Source organism: Cherax quadricarinatus, chromosome 7 (genome assembly GCF_038502225.1).
Source record: "Cherax quadricarinatus isolate ZL_2023a chromosome 7, ASM3850222v1, whole genome shotgun sequence".
Taxonomy (NCBI): Eukaryota; Metazoa; Arthropoda; class Malacostraca; order Decapoda; family Parastacidae; genus Cherax; species Cherax quadricarinatus.
The window spans coordinates 4,827,358-4,834,775 of NC_091298.1; the positions used below are offsets into that span (position 1 = coordinate 4,827,358).

General features: G+C 37.2%; 1 protein-coding gene across 5 annotated transcripts in view; it reads left to right on the plus strand.

The window, feature by feature from the left end:
- Positions 1-6,808, plus strand: part of LOC128686777 (voltage-gated hydrogen channel 1) — a 39,909-nt gene extending 33,101 nt beyond the window's left edge. For 3 of the 5 annotated variants that reach the window (XM_053773827.2, XM_053773826.2, XM_053773828.2), the window contains one exon: positions 869-3,678. The gene's annotated coding sequence lies outside the window, so the exon portion shown is untranslated. Of the gene's footprint in view, positions 1-868; positions 3,679-6,368; positions 6,506-6,623 lie in introns of those variants that run through there. The other 2 variants (XR_011391659.1, XM_070082236.1) reach the window with 2 other exon arrangements.
- The last annotated feature ends 610 nt before the right edge of the window (positions 6,809-7,418 follow it).

A 7,418-nucleotide genomic window follows, 5' to 3' on the forward strand; every position in this document is an offset into this window, starting at 1 on the left:
GGGAAAATTGAAGATGAAATTGTGTGAGCATGTGTGTAGACAATAACACCATGACAAACGCAGTCACTAGCCCTGCTGCCCAAGAACAGTAATAATGGACATGTCCAGGACAAACCTCAGACCGTACAAACCTGTGATTGAGTCAGTGCAATTTATTGAATGCACAAATGAACTGGTTAGTTTTTCAATATAGTAAGATTTGGTCCACTTTGTGGCTATTTTAATCAGACACTCCATTAAACATACATGTTGATCCTTTGTCTGGCCAGATTTTATGGGGTCTGTTTTATCTGACCTTTACTCTATTAATATTTGTTTACACCATTATATGACACATCTTTTCATTTGTGTCAGTGTTTGCTCTTGTTTTAATTGTGTGCATGTGGTGTTTATTTTCTCTGATATCTTGTCATTAATCTAACCACAGAAACTATCATGCTGTAGTTATTAATTAATCATGAAAACATAAAATTAACATTTATGAATGTTAAGGCTGAACTTAATGCATATTATGTTGCTTCCATGCTTCATTTGATTATATTACATATTATTTTTGTTTATTATTATTATTTTGTTACTTCTAATTCTTTATGGGGTCATTCACAAATTCAGTTTGTTATTTAAATATTAAATTATTGTTTTGAAAAAGGAGGCAGAATAATTATCCAGTAAGTTTGTATGCCCTTGAATTAAGTGCCATTACTATAGTACAGCATTGACTTTTAAAAACTCAGTTCTCTGCATTTCAGGTGTAAATATATGTACATACAAATAAGGTTTAACAAAATATAGTTTTTATATGATTTTATTGTGCTGGGACAGTGTGGTTACAATTACTAACTATTTTTTAAACAATTCAATCTGACAGATCAGCGAATGGATGGGATTTGAATCTGTGTTAGGCGAGTTCCATCATTTGTTTGCAATTGTGTTATTACAATTTTGTGAGTTAATTCAACCTGACAGTAGAAAACTCGGCTTATTGCTACCAACTTAGTACAGGTGCCTTTATGATTGTAATGTTATTTAAAATGTCCTGTGTAAACTTAAAAAGTATTTTTTTATTAATGAAAGCAAGAATAAATGCATATGTATTATGTAAATATTTTATATTAAATAGGATGTAGATAAATTACAGTATGAAATATGCATTCTACTTATGTATTGTGTATAATGAAGCCATTGTCCATTTAGTAAGCTGCCATTAAATACAGGTACTATTTTATATGTACTGTACCAGCACATTAGGTCTGTTAAGATCAAGTTTAACACTGCATTAGTAGCAATTTATTAAGTCTAACAGTACAAGGTGTATGGTGCTTCTCATACAGATAACCTCTAGAAAATACTCAGTTATTTACTGGTAGTATTATTGAACCTTTTGATTATTCTTTTATGATTATAAATAAGTAATTATAAATAAGTAAATAAGTAAAGGGTGTGATAAAAGAGAAAAAGTTAGCTTATGAGAGGTTTTTACAAAGCAGAAGTGTTATAAGAAGAGTAGAGTATATGGAGAGTAAAAGAAAGGTGAAGAGAGTGGTGATAGAGTGGGAGAGGCACTGTCAAGAAATTTTAATGAAAATAAGAAAATATTTTGGAGTTAAACAAGTTAAGAAAGTCTAGAGAACAAATGGATTTGTCAGTTAAAAACAGTAGGGGAGTTAGTAGATGGGGAGATGGAGGTTTTCGGTAGATGGCAAGAATATTTTAAGGAACTTTTAAATGTTGACGAAGAAAGGGAAGTGGTAATTTCATGCACTGGCCAGGGAGATATACCATCTTTTAGAAGTGAAGAAGAACAGGATGTGAGTGTTGGGGAGGTGCATGAGGCATTACGTAGAATGAAAGGGGGTAAAACAGCTGGAACTGACGGGATCATGACAGAAATGTTAAAAGCAGGGGGGATATAGTGTTGGAGTGGTTGGTACTTCTGTTTAATAAATGTATGAAAGAGGGGAAGGTACCTAGGGATTGGCAGAGAGCATGTATAGTCCCTTTATATAAAGAGAAGGGGGACAAAAGAGATTGTAAAAATTATAGAGGAATAAGTTTACTGAGTATACTAGGAAAAGTGTATGGTAGGGTTATAATTGAAAGAATTAGAGGTAAGACAGAATGTAGGACTGCAGATGAGCAAGGAGGTTTCAGAGTGGGTAGGGGATGTGTAGATCAAGTGTTTACGTTGAAGCATATATGTGAACAGTATTTAGATAAAGGTAGGGAAGTTTTTATTGCATTTATGGATTTAGAAAAGGCATATGATAGAGTGGATAGGGGAGCAATGTGGCAGATGTTGCAAGTACATGGAATAGGTGGTAAGTTACTAAATGCTGTAAAGAGTTTTTATGAGGATAATGAGGCTCAGGTTAGGGTGTGTAGAAGAGAGGGAGACTACTTCCCGGTAAAAGTAGGTCTTAGACAGGGATGTGTAATGTCACCATGGTTGTTTAATATATTTATAGTTGGGGTTGTAAAAGAAGTAAATGCTAGGGTGTTCAGGAGAGGGGTGGGATTAAATTATGGGGAATTAAATACAAAATGGGAATTGACACAGTTGCTCTTTGCTGATGATACTGTGCTTATGGGAGATTCTAAAGAAAAATTGCAAAGGTTAGTGGATGAGTTTGGGAGTGTGTGTAAAGGTAGAAAGTTGAAAGTGAACATAGAAAAGAGTAAGGTGATGAGGGTATCAAATGATTTAGATAAAGAAAAATTGGATATCAAATTGGGGAGGAGGAGTATGGAAGAAGTGAATGTTTTCAGATATGTACTTGGGAGTTGACGTGTCGGTGGATGGATTTATGAAGGATGAGGTTAATCATAGAATTGATGAGGGAAAAAAGGTGAGTGGTGCGTTGAGGTTTATGTGGAGACAAAAAACGTTATCTTTGGAGGCATAGAAGGGAATGTATGAAAGTATAGTAGTACCAACACTCTTATATGGGTGTGAAGCTTGGGTTGTGAATGCAGCAGCGAGGAGGCGGTTGGAGGCAGTGGAGATGTCCTGTCTAAGGGCAGTGTAGAAATTAGGAGGTGTGGAGTTAATAAAAGTATTAGTCAAAGGGCTGAAGAGGGGTTGTTGAGGTGGTTTGGTCATTTAGAGAGAATGGATCAAAGTAGAATGACATGGAGAGCGTATAAATCTGTAGGGGAAGGAAGGCGGGGTAGGGGTCGTCCTCGAAAAGGTTGGAAGGAAGGGGTAAGGGAGGCTTTGTCGGCGAGGGGCTTGGACTTCCAGCAGGTGTGCATGAGTGTGTTCGATAGGAGTGAATGGAGACGAATGGTATTTGGGACCTGACGATCTGTTGGAGTGTGAGCAGGGTAATGTTTAGTGAAGGGATTCAGGGTAACCGGTTATTTTTATGTAGCCGGACTTGAGTCCTGGAAATGGGAAGTACAATGCCTGCACTCTAAAGGAGGGGTTCGGGATATTAGCAGTTTGGAGTGATATGTCGTGTATCTTTATATGTATATGCTTCTAAGCTGTTGTGTTCTGAGCACCTCTGCAAAAACAGTGATTATGTATGAGTGAGGTGAAAGTGTTGAATGATTTTCTTTTGGGGTCACCCTGCCTCAGTGGGAGATGGCTGACTTGTTAAAAAAAAAAAAAAGTATAAATACTGTATAGTAAGTTGTGGGGTAAAAAGTCTGCCATGCTTACCAGAATTTACAAAAGAGCCATCTCTCAAAATTTAGCCTAAGGGAAGGTTGTCACTCATGCTGTAAATTCACCGGATGCCTTTGCCTATAAAAATAAGGAAGCAGAAAGTAAGGGTTATAAACATGAAAGGCAAAATGTGGATAAAAAAGTCTTCAAAAATTCCTTCGACTAATAAATGATAACCAGCTACTTATTACAATAATACTAAGCCTTCAAAAATAAAGGCCAATCTGTAAATTGATTTGTTTGTAACAGTTCTGATAGTATATGAAGCCCAAGAGAGAGATAATGTACAGCCCTAAAATCACCGAAAACTATGTCGGTACAATAATTGTAATTGGTAAATATCATTGACTTGACAGATATTTTGTTTTTGAGATATGTATTGAAAGATGACACACAACAAAATACAATACCACATTCTGCCTTTAAAATTGTATCGGAATACCATTGCTGCTATGTTTTATGGGTAAATGATTAGAAAACTAAGTGTAGATAAATTTTGAAGAGTATTGCTAGCCATATTGGAGTCAGCAGAGTTAATGTGAAGACAGTGCTAGCAAAAATAAAAGAAAATACTGCAGTTCATGTACCCTTAAAGGCACATTCCTTTTTTGTGGCGGAGGGATTGCAGTCTTTATTGATGCCTTGAATCAGATGCTGTACCTACTCTTGAAAGAATAGCGGCAGTGCAGAGACTCGTTGATTGTTGCCTGTTTGTTTACCCTACTTGGAAACCTGTTGACTCATTTTCACTTGCCTGGAAGATTTGGTGTTGGCTCTCCATTACAATGTGCTTGTGAGTTGGATGCTGGTTTGCTTTTGTATTTGCTGCATATGCTAGAATATTTCATGCTTTTAGTTTTGAAAGACTGCAGGCTACAGTGAATTATGAGGTTAAGCTAGTTTGGTGGCACTTGGTCTGCTTGTAAGTAACAGTGGAGCAGTGCACAATATTCAGCTAGGATCAAGCAGCCATTGCAGGGGTGCAGACTGTTTTTCATCCTGTTGCTGCTACCAGGCCCTCTGCTGGTTACTTGCATACAAATCTCCACTATGCCTGGGCACTTAGTCTTAACCCTAAAAGGGTTGTGTGATGGTTGAGGAAATAGAAATAAAATTATTACATTTTTTGTTGTTTTTTCTTACTGTGTGTATATCAAGACTCCTCATCCACATCACCGTAATGCCCACTTTATTTGTTGTAGTGTTAGACTGCTAAAATTTTTTTTAAGTGACCCAGACCTTGGAGGCCTTGAATTTTCCTGCCCTTTTCATTCATCACTGGCTATCATATCTTTAGTAATCACCAAATTATTTTGTCTAATGTTTTCCTGCCCTTGTGCTTTAGCGCTTCTTTTTGATTATAATAATAATAATGTTTTCCCAAGTGTTGAAAGTAAGTCATTTGTTTGGTACTATTCTCTGAATTTATTTTTCCATAGGAAATGACACGAGGTGAAATAATACGTTCCTGAGCTCTAACTTTCAATATCTAAATTTTACCCAATATTTTACCTTCAATATGACATTTCAGTCACGCATAGAACAGCGTATGTGTTTCTATATTTTGTACATAATAATTAAAATGCAATAATATAAATAAAATATTTATCAATACACTGTGTACAGTACTTACCTTGGATGTTGATTCTGTCTTGCTCACTGAAAAGGATGGTTCTTGTTTATTCTAGGTGGCTAAGAGGCATTAGTAGAGGGTGATGGAAATGGCTGCCATGAATCTGAACATTTCTCAAGTTATAGTAACTTTGGAAGTAGCTTCAACACACACTAACATTATGCAGATTTGCTCTCGACTTAAACCTTGTCCATAAAAGCAAAGATGGGAATGTATGAGAGTATAGTTATACCAACACTCTTGTATGGGTGTGAGGCATGGGTGGTAAATGTTGCAACAAGGAGAAGGCTGGAGGCAGTGGAGATGTCACATCTGAGGGCAATGTGTGGTGTGAATGTAATGCAGAGAATCCGTAGTCGGGAGATTAGGAGGAGGTGCGGGATTACCAAAACTTTTATTCAGACAGCAGAGGAGGGGTTATTGAGATGGTTTCGATATGTAGAGAGGATGGAATGAAATAGAATGACTTCGAGTGTGTATAAATTTGTAGTGCAGGGAAGGCAGGGTAGGGGTCAGCCTTGGAAAGGTTGGAGGGAGGGGGTAAAGGAGGTTTTGTGTGCAAGGAGTTTGGACCTCCAGCAGGCGTGTTAGATGGGAGCAAATGGAGACAAATGATTTTTAGGACTTGACATGCTGTTGGAGTGTAAGCAAGGTAACATTTATGAAGGGATTCAGGGAAACCGGCACGCCGGACTTGATTCCTGGAAATGGGAAGTACGGTGCCAGCACCCTGAAGGAAGGGTGTTAGTGTTGCAGTTTTATAACTGTAGTGTAAGCATGCCTCTAGCAAGACAGTGATGGAGTGAATGATGAAAGTTTTTCTTTTTTGGGCCACCCTGCCTTGGTGGGAAACAGCCAATGTGTTAATAATATAAAAAAAAATTAAACCTATTCAACTAGCTATGGCTTGCATAAAATATAGGTACATCACCAGCACTATCACCTAATCATTCTTTAAGTTATCAAAAGAGCTCAAGACTTTTCCTTGTATCACTATTATGTTAGAAGGCATTCCAGTGTCGCACTGATCACATACCCATGTCATCAAATAGTTTTCCATTTCAGTTATCAAGCCAGTTTACTCCTTGGACATGATCATCAAATGTGCATCTGTGCAGAGATTAGACGTGTTCCAAGACAAGATCTTTAATCTCAATAATAGTTGCAACGGTTGACCTGTTTACACTGTACACATGTGTAATGTTAGTAGCCATCTCATTTTTTCAGTATACTTTATACTGTTAAATTTTATCTTAAAAATCATAACTTTCCATTTTCAAGAAACCTGGTTATCACTACGACTATTCTTGCGCTTTCCAGTCATGATGCACAGCTGTTTTTCACACTAAATCTTCAAAAAATGCAGTTAACATGTAGTGAGAATGAGTAAAGCATCGGGAGAATGTTTACTTGCAGCTGCCAGCACTCCACCGAAGGCATCCTCTGCACATCCATGATCATATGTAGTCCACATTGTCAGAAGTAAGTCACTTATTCCTAAGTAATTAATTATTTACTAAATGTCAGTGTTGTAACTTGAAACTTCATAAGTCTGGGTTCTACTGTACTTGTTCATATGCTTGAGATCTCTGGCAGCATCCACTAATTAGTGACACACATTGTTGCTAATGAAACTATAGCTGTGAAAAAGGGTATGGGCATATGAAAGAATAGGTGAACTATAGAACAGGTGAGAAGAAGGGGAGGAATAGGTAGTGTGTTTAGACATATGTGGAAAAAAAAAATTATAGAGGCAAAAATGAGGAATGTGCCTGAGCATAGTGGTACCAAAAGTGGTACGCCCCCGCTGCCCAGTCTGACCAGGCCTCCCGGTGGATCAGGGCCTGATCAACCAGTCTGTTGCTGCTGGTTGCACACAAGCCAGTGCCTTCTCGAAGACAGCCAGGGGTCTACTGGTAATCACATATTAGACAAAATCAAGGTGTTGTGCTGTATCATGATCTAAACAATTCTGCTTGAAAGCCCGATTTTACCTAATATTCAAAGGAAAAATTTTCCAGTGGGAAATCAGTTGTTTTATATCGGTCTTATGTGTGTGTGTGTGTATATATATATATATATATACATATATATGTATATATATATATATATATA